The following is a 9223-nucleotide window of genomic DNA, read 5'->3' on the forward strand; positions in this document are numbered from 1 at the left end:
CCTCCCTGCACCCCAGCAGAGGCTCATGCAGCATGTGCTCCTGCTGTGAGAAGCCACACCTGGCGAGGCTCTGCACTGTCCTGCCCTCTTCCCTTCATGGAGCTTCTGGGTCCCTTCCGCTGAGATACAGGCACCATGTCAGGCCCCAGACCCGCCCTGCCCACGCTGAATGAGAGGGACGCAGAGCAGCCCATCTTGAGGCACCTTGATTCCAAGCCCAGCAAGTAAGTCCAACATGCTGTAGGCACACAATTCAGCCACCTGTGCTGACGAACAGCCCCATATTGTCAAATACAGGCTCCTCAAGACCATGGCAAGGGTAACTTTGCCAAGATGAAGTTGGCCAGGCACATCCTGACTGGGAAAGGGGTAGCTGTGAAGCCCATTGACAAGACTCAAATGAACTCTTCCAGCCTCCAGAAAGTATGCCGTGAAGTAAGAATTGTGAAGTTTTTTGAAACATCCCAACATAGTCATTTGAAGTGATTGAGACTGAGAAGACGCTCTACCTTGGCATGGAATATGCCAGTGGTGGAGAAGTGTTTGATTACCTAGTGGCTCATGGCAGAATGAAAGAGAAAGAGACTCAAGCCAAATTCCACCAGATATTTCTACTGTCCTTTAATGTCACTGTTTATAGAGACCTATTGTCCGGATTAACTCTACATAATTTTGGGGAAAAATCATTTGATTAGGCCTAGTTCTCCTGCCTGCAGGCCAGCGATGGCATTTCGAGACACGGTTCCATTTTGGCCTCTGGTCACAGCTAGGACCTCCATGGTCCGGTGAGGCTGAGATGCTCCAGGACAAGATTAAAACAGCTGAAGACATCCTGGGAGGAACAAAAGTTTCATATGCGTAGTTCCTCATTGTTCTACACATTTTTCTGAGCCCCCCCCATCTATTATGTTTGTTTTTTCCATGTACTGAACTCTCTGTCCTGAGTCACTTGCTACATTTGTTTCTCCCAAAGTACTGAATGAAAGGTGACAGGTTCAGGGACTTTCATCTTTGCCCAGAGCAGCATTGATCACGCCCAAAGCTCAGCTTCTTCTCAGTCTCATTTTTTTTCTACCTTTTCTGTTTAATAAATTAATTTGCCTTGTGTTGTCATGGCTCACAGGAGACTAGGACTTACTATAGATGTTCTAGTAATGTCCCCTTTCCCTGTTCCTTACAACCTATAGACACACCTGCTCTTGGATGCTAATATGAAGGGTAAGATTGAGGACTTTGGCCGGGCATGGTGGCACTCTCCTGTAATTCCAGCACTTGGGAGGCTGAGGCAGGATGATAGCAGTAAGTTTGAGACCAGCCTGGACTGCATAGTGAATTCCAGGTCAGTCTCAACTACATAGTGAGATCTTGTCTCAAAAAAATAAAGAACAAAAAACAAACAAAAACAACAACAACAAAAAGATTACAGACTTTGGCTTCAGCAATGAATTCACCTTTTGAACAGGCTGGATACCTTCTGTGGCTGGATACCTTATGCTGCCCCAGAACTCTTCCAGGGCAAAAAATATAATGGCCCCGAGGTGGATGTGTGGAGCCTAGGAGTCACCTGCTGCACCCTGGTCAGTGGATCCCTGCCTTTTGATGGACAGAATCTCAAGGAGCTACGGGAGCCAGTACTGAGGGGATAATACATATTCCTTCCATTCTACATGTCCACAAACTGAGAAACCTGCTTAAGAAATTTCTCATTCTTTTTTTTCCTCATTGAGTTTATTGGTACATTTTAGGGATACAGTACAGTTACATTCATTGTTGGGATCTTGTACCTTTACATGACAGGTCTTGGTTCTCATGTTTTACCCTTGTTCCTGCCCTCCCTTCTCCCCCTCCTCCCCTCCCCATTTACAAACACTTTATTTCCATTTTTTCATTGTCTCATATTTTTTCTTTCCCTTATTAGCTTTTCCCTACCCTTCCCACTTTCCCTACACTCTTAGCCCTTTTCTTCCTATTTCACATGGTCAACTATATCATTAAGATCTTATGTACTACTATAGTTTATTCACACCAGAGAAACTATTCGGTATTTACACATGTGTGACTTATTTATTTCACGTAGGAGTATATCCTCAGTATGTATCCATTTTCCTATGAATGAATCTAATTTCTCATTCTTCTTTTTTTTTTTTTGAGACAGGGTCTCACTATGTAGTGAGACAGACCTGGAACTCACTGTGTAGCCCAGGGTGGTCTCGAACTCACAGTCATCCTCCTGCCTCAGCCTTCTGAGTGCTGGGATTACAGGCATGCGCCACCATGCCCGACTAATTTCTCATTCTTTATGGCTGAGTAATATTCCAGTTTATAGAAAAACCACATCTTCTCTATCCAGTTTCCAACTGATGGGCAAATGGGCTCTTTCCAAGTTTTATCTATTACAAACTGTGCCGCTGTAAACATGGGTGGGCATGCTTCTCTGTGATATGATTCTTTTAGTTCTTTTGGAAAGATACCCAGCAGAGGGATGGCTGGGTCAAATGGAACCTGTAGTCCCAGCTCTTTGAGGTATCTCCACATTGATTTCCATAGTGGTTGCACCAGTCTGCAATCCTACCAACAATGGAGAAGGGATCCTTTCTCCCCACAACCCCGCCAACATTTGTTATTGTGTGATTTCTTGATAGCAGCCATTCTTTGTGGGGTGAGGTGGAATCTCAGTATTGTTTTCATCTGAATCTCTTGAATGACCACTGATGTGGAACATTTTTTCATATATTTACTTGCTTTTTTTACTTGTTTGTCTGAGAAATGTCTGTTCATTTCAGATGCCCATTTTTGAATCAGGTCTTTATATTTGGGGGGGCTGATTGCTTTGAGTTCTTTATATATTCTAGATAATAGTCCTTTGAGGAGCAGCTGGTAAAATTTTTTTTCCACATTGTAGGTTGTATCTTAGTTCTGTTGATGGTTTCTTTTGCAGTGCAGAAGCTTTTAATAAGATGAGATCCCAGTTGTTGATTCTTTGTGCTAGTTCCCGTGCTACTGAGGATTTTTTCATAAAGTCTTTTTCTATGCCAATGTCTTCAAGAGTTCTGCCTAACTTATCGTCCAGCAAGTTTAGTGTTTCTGTTTTAATATTTAGATCTTTAATCCACTTTGACTTCAGTTTAGTGCATGGTGAAAGATAAGGGTCTAGTTTTAATCTTTGGCAGGTTGAGATCCAGTTTTTCCAACACCATTTATTAAAGAGGCTATCTTTCCTCCACTGAGGATGGTCAGCTCCTTTGTCAAAGATGACATAGCTGAGTACATCTGGGATTGTTTTTGTGTCTTCCAATCTGTTCCACTGATCCTCCAGTCTGTTTCTTTGCCAGTACCATGCTGTTTTTATAGTATAAATATATAGTTTTTGTAGTATAGTTTCAAATTGGGAATTGTTATACCCACTGCCATGTCTCTGCTGCCTAAGATGGCTTTTGCTATTCTAGGTCTCTTCTGGTTCCAAATGAGTATTTGGATTCCTTTTTTCTAGTTCTGTGAAATATAGTGCTGGAATTTGAACTGGCATTGCATTGAATCTGTATAGGAGTTTTAGTAGTATGGCCATTTTCACTATGTTAATTTTTCCTACCCAGGAGCAGGGGATGTCTTTCCATTTTCTTATATCCTCTTCCATCTCTTTTTTCAGCGTGCTGTAGTTTTCAGTGTAGAGGTCTTTTGTTTCTTTTGTTAGATTGATTCCTAGATACTTCATTTTTTTGGATGCTATTGTGAAAGGAATTGTTTCCCAAATTTCTCTCTCAGTGAGTCTATTATTTGTATACAAAAAGGCTATTGATTTTGGGGTGTTGACCTTGTATGAAATTTCTCATTCTTTGTTTGTTTGTTTTGTTTTATTTTGTTTTGTTGTTTTGTGTTTTTTGTTTTTTGGGGTTTTTTGTTTGTTTGTTTGGGATTTTTTTTTTTTTTTGAGACAGGTTCTCACTGTGTAGTTTAGACTGACCTGGAACTCATTATTTAGCCCAGGCTGGTCTCAAACTCACAGCGATCCTCCTGCCTCAGCCTCCGGAGTGCTAGAATTATAGGCGTGCACCACCATGCCCAGCTGAAATTTCTCATTCTTAATCCCAGTAAGAGAGGCACACTTTAGAGTAAATTAGGAAAGACCAGTGGATGAACGTGGGGCATGAAGAAGATGAATTAAAGCCTTATGTGGAGCCACTCCCTGCCTATAAGGACCCTTGGCAGACAGAGTTGATGGTGCCCATGGGCTACACTTGGGAAGAGATCCAGGACTCAGTGGTGGGCCAGAGGTACAATGGTACAACAGTTGATGGCCCCACATCTGTTCCTGGGGTACAAGAGTTCCGAACTGGAAGGTGACATGATCATCTTGAAGCCTTGGCCTTCAGGTGACGTGGCCAATAGCAGAGCCCCATCTCCATCCCATAAAATACAGCACAGTGCCTTAGCCAATCCCAAGCAGCAACGCTTCAGTGACCAGGCTGGCCCAGCCATTTCCACCTCTCCTTCCTACTCTAAGAAGACTGAGAGTAACAACACAAGAGATAAGCTGCCTGAGGAGGACCAGGAGGCTGGGCAGAAGGCCAGCAGCACTACCAAAGTGCCTGCCAGCCCCTGCCCGACCTAGAGAGGAAGAAGTCCACTGCTACCCTCTCCACGAACAGCATCCTCTCCACCAGCACAAACAGAAGCAGGAAATCCCCACTTCTGGAAAGGACTAGCCTCAGCCAGGCCTCCATCCAGAAAGGCAAAGACAGCACAGCCCGCCAGCGCGTCCCTGTCGCCTCCCCTCTGCCCACAACATCAGCAGCAGTGGTAGAGCCCCAGACTGAACTAATTTCCCTCAGGTTGTGCCCATTCAAAGCATCTTCCACTCTGGGCAGCTCCGACAGGTGTGGGACCAGAGAATTTGCCCTACAGTGTGAGCCCAGCCTCTCCCTCTGGCCACAGCCAGGGACATCAGGTGCCTCTGGGGACATCTTCAGCAGGTTCACCTCCAAGTTTGTCCGCAGGAACCTGAATGAACCTGAAAGCAAAGACTGAGTGGAGACGCTCAGCCCTCATGTGGTGGGCAGTGGAGGCAATGACAACGAAAAAAGCATTTCAGGAGGCCAAGCCACACTCACTAAGCTTTACAGGGAGTATGGAGACCACAAGTTCCATGGAGCCCCACGAGATGATGCGGGAGATGGCAAGGTGCTGGATGCAAACAGTGTTCAGAGCGAGCTGCCTGAGAAGTACCTGCTTCTGTGCATGCACGGCACACTGGGCCATGAGAACCCTGTGTAGGGGGAGGGGGAGGTGTGCAAACTGCTGGGCCTCTCGCTCAGCAGTGTTTGGTTTAAGTGTCTATCGGGCATCGCCACAGCCTTAAAAAAAAATTGCCTCCAAAATATCCAATGAGCTGAAGCTTTAACAGGCTGCCCGGAGGGGGGCGGCAGAGATGGGCCAGCTGCACTTGGCCCACCTGGGCAAGACTGCAGCAATGGATCTGTGTCTCCCCTGCTGGCACCTGTCCCCTCCCTGGCCCATCTCTGTGTTGTCTTCCACGTTTGTGAAGGACAGGAGATGGCTCTCCTCTACCTCACATTCACGCTGGCCCTGAAAGTCCCCCTCCCCTTCTTTCTCCCCCAGGAGGCAAAGGAAGGGGAGGGGAAGGGAAGGTACTGCCAGTGCACAGAGTATTTCGCCTCCACCAAGAAAATTTGTATTACCAAAAAGGAAAAAAAAAAAGATGTAAATTCTATATAAGCATTAGAACCTGGGTTAAATATTGCACGTATATGGTATAGCCTACAACTAGTTCCTAAGCACACAAACACTAAGCAAATATAAATAAAAGTGCAAACAATCTGATCCTGTTCTTGAAATATTGCAGCATAAAATATACAGAAAAGAAAAATAATTTCCTTGCCAAAATCCAGTTGTTTGCTTAGTATATTGACCTGAGAAACCCAGACTTGCAGTTAATCATGGGGAACTGGCTAAAATATAAAAGAGAATCACCAATAAGCTGAAATATTTATAATAGAAAAAAGTAGAGTTAATGTTTTAAAGGGGAATAGTTGGAAAATGGGAACTATACTATATTTTAATCCATCAGAACAAAGTTGGAAAAGTAATTCTTCAACACACCATAAATAATTTTAATTATGCAAACTGTTCACCAGGTAATTTATTGAATTTAGCTTTTAATCAACAGTGCAATAAAACAAAATGTTTCCTGCGCATACTAGAGACAAGAAATTTCTATCGAAGTATAGGCCTGAGAAAAGGAGTGTTCCTATATCATTTGATATTTTGGCTTTTCCAGTGTTTTTCACCAGGTTAATCTTAAAATCATTTCTGATTCTCGGTTCTAACTGCCAAGCCTGGGCCAGCCACAGGAATTAATTTTTCAAAGTAAAAAATATGAGAACAAGAGTCAAAATTGGATTTGGCAAGACAATAGATGATGTCTGAATTTTATTTCAGATGTGAAATCACAAGGTAGGCCATGACTTTTCAGCCTCCTAATAATTAGAAGCACAGGAATTATTTCAGTCAGCAACCCAATACCAGAAACCACAGCAGGTGTTATGAGCAGAAGGGGTTTAATATAGGGGAATCCAATGCTTCAGAAATCCATGATGCGGGGAGGAGCAAGCACTAGAGGGGTTTCTTGGAGTAAATTACAGATATAACAAAAATTTTCTGTCTCTGTAGCTATACTTCCTGAGTGATCGAAAAGATGGGGAAACCGGAAACACCAGTGGACAGACTGAAATTAAGAATACATTGCCACATCCGTGACCCAAAGAGCAACAAGGCAGGATGAGGAAGCAGTCCACTCCCTCATGGCTGCCCTTTACACATGAAAGGCTGGAAAGCAAGTACCAGGATAGTAATACCAGAAATGCATCGTCTCGGCTGGGCGTGATGGCGTGTGCCTGTAATCCCAGCACTCCGGAAGTTGATGGAAGAAGTTGGCTGCAAGCTCTAGGCCAGCCTGTGCTGTGTAAAGAGTTCAAGGCTGGCCTGAACTACATAACGAGACTCTGTCTGGAAAACAACAAAATAAAACAGAATTCGTCATCTCGTAACTCTGTCTGCTAGTGGAAAAACCAAAGCAGCATGAAAATAGATTTTGTTTCTCTACCACTTTCTGTTCCAGGCATGAAGGCATCTAATTGGTGAAGACTTATTTGTACATACAATCATAACTACAGAGCATTCTGGAAAGCTGTTTCAGTTTTCTGATGTCACAATACAAGACTACACACCTGTAGAGCATGTTCATCAGGGAACAATAACTTCTAATTTTACTGAAAGAGGGATTAGTAGGCAGTTTTAGTTTAGCAACAGCTCATTCAGCAAATTCAGTGGAAACCTCTCAAGTCACCTGACAGAATTTCATTCATCTCGAGATATCTGAGATATCACCAATAAAATTTCAATGCATCTCACATGATTTCACTTTTCTCGTTCCCAAAAATCTAACTAGCTCCATCACAGCTGGGCACTAGGGATGATAAACCAACATTTAAAGTAAGGGAAAAAATTAACCACTTTCATCTGCTCCAAGATCCCCATTCTTAAAATGATAATAAATAGGGAGTGATTCACTACAATATTTCTTTTTTTCACTGCATTAATTTGGAAAGACTTTAAGGGAGCTACTGACTACAGCATAGACTGGATTTTTCTTGAACTATGAATGTGGGCTACATGAATGTGTCTATGTAGGAACAAAACAGTCACAAGGCATTGCTTATACTCTAGTTATAGATGAAACTGTCTGGCCCTGATTATCACGAGCAACTCTTGCCTAGACCAAGGAAGGTATGAAGGCTTGTGATCTTTCAGGTAGCTTGACTTGAGAATTCAACTGAATTGGGGGGTTTTCTGCTTGGAGAGTAATAGAGGGGTAATCAGATAATAGAAAGTAATCAGATCCTCTTTTGTGAATGTTTCTATATATGACACACAGAGATCCAGCGGGGTGGAGGGCTTAAGAGAGGAAAGGGAAGCTGAGAGACCCACAGAAAAAGGAAAGCAGACTGAAGCTAAGAAGTACTTAGAAGAAAAGGGGGTCAGGAGTTAGTCAAGGTGAAGAGAAGCGCGAGCCACCATGATCATAGCAACCGAAGCAGAGACAAGCTAAAGTACGAGAACAAGTCTGAGACACTTAACCAACAGTGGTATACTTAAAAAGTCACCTGACTTCCAGGACAGTTTTGTTTTTTCTGACTTTTTCCTAATACTTTGTAAATCCCATCCTCTGAAGTGGTCTCAGAATGTAATTTTCCTGTCTTTTCAATCTTGAATAGTCTACCTCATATATCACTGCTCCCAGGATAGAAGTAAATTCTCCAGCTTCATCCCATGTGGTGCCCATTCCAAATAAACAGACTATCTTGAAATAAAGTAGGTGAGAAATTTATTATTCAACATTTCTCTGTGGTCACCATAGATGTAGTTCATTAAAAAAAAATCTCAACAGTTTTGTTTGTGGCTTTTTTTTTTTCTTTTGGTACTCTGGATTGAATCTAGGGCCTTCACAGGGAGCTATATCCCCAGTTCTTATTGATTTTGAGACAGGGTCATTATAAGACAGGATCTCATTAAGTACCTAAATTGTCCAGGCTGTGCTCAAATTTGCGATCCTCCTGCTTCATCCTACCAGAGTGCTCGAATTAACAGGCATGCACCACCATGCCTGGCTGTCTCAATATTTTGAAGCAGGTCTCAATCATTTCTTTGCCAGACTATTTAAATAATTCTTTGTTCTGTGGGGTTTGTAGAAAAAAATGAAAGTTCAAAGACTGCCCAAAGTCCAAACAGGCAGTGGGTGAACTGCTGTCAGCATCAAGGAAAGTCAATTAGGATTTATCAGATAATTAAATAAATAATGACCCCTCCCTCCCCAAAAGAGTTTTAAAACAGTAGTTTAATGGGCTGAATTGTGTGGCCCCACTCTACCCCAACCTCCAAAATCCCTATGTTGGAATCCTTTGACAGGTGAACTAGATTGTCAATTTGATTGTCTTAAAAGCCACCTAGGGGATTAGCAGAGCACACTTCTGGGTGTGTCTGAGTGAGTCAGAGGTGTGACCTTGGTATTATGTATGGTCCCTCACCCTTTCCACTCTGGCACCATTCTCCTGCTCCACTTCCTGGCCTCTATGAAGTAAGCAGCTTTGTTCTATACCCTCCTTCATGACTTCTGCCTTGCAGTCAGCTCACCTAGGACTGAAACTTC

The 9223-nt window shown here is 43.1% G+C and overlaps 1 pseudogene; it reads left to right on the forward strand.

The window, feature by feature from the left end:
- The first annotated feature begins 220 nt into the window (after positions 1–220).
- LOC104851416 lies at positions 221–5398 on the forward strand (annotated as a pseudogene).
- The last annotated feature ends 3825 nt before the right edge of the window (positions 5399–9223 follow it).

The sequence above is a fragment of the Fukomys damarensis genome, unplaced genomic scaffold, assembly GCF_012274545.1.
Source record: "Fukomys damarensis isolate Sample0158 unplaced genomic scaffold, DMR_v1.0_HiC HiC_scaffold_24, whole genome shotgun sequence".
NCBI lineage: Eukaryota > Metazoa > Chordata > Mammalia > Rodentia > Bathyergidae > Fukomys > Fukomys damarensis.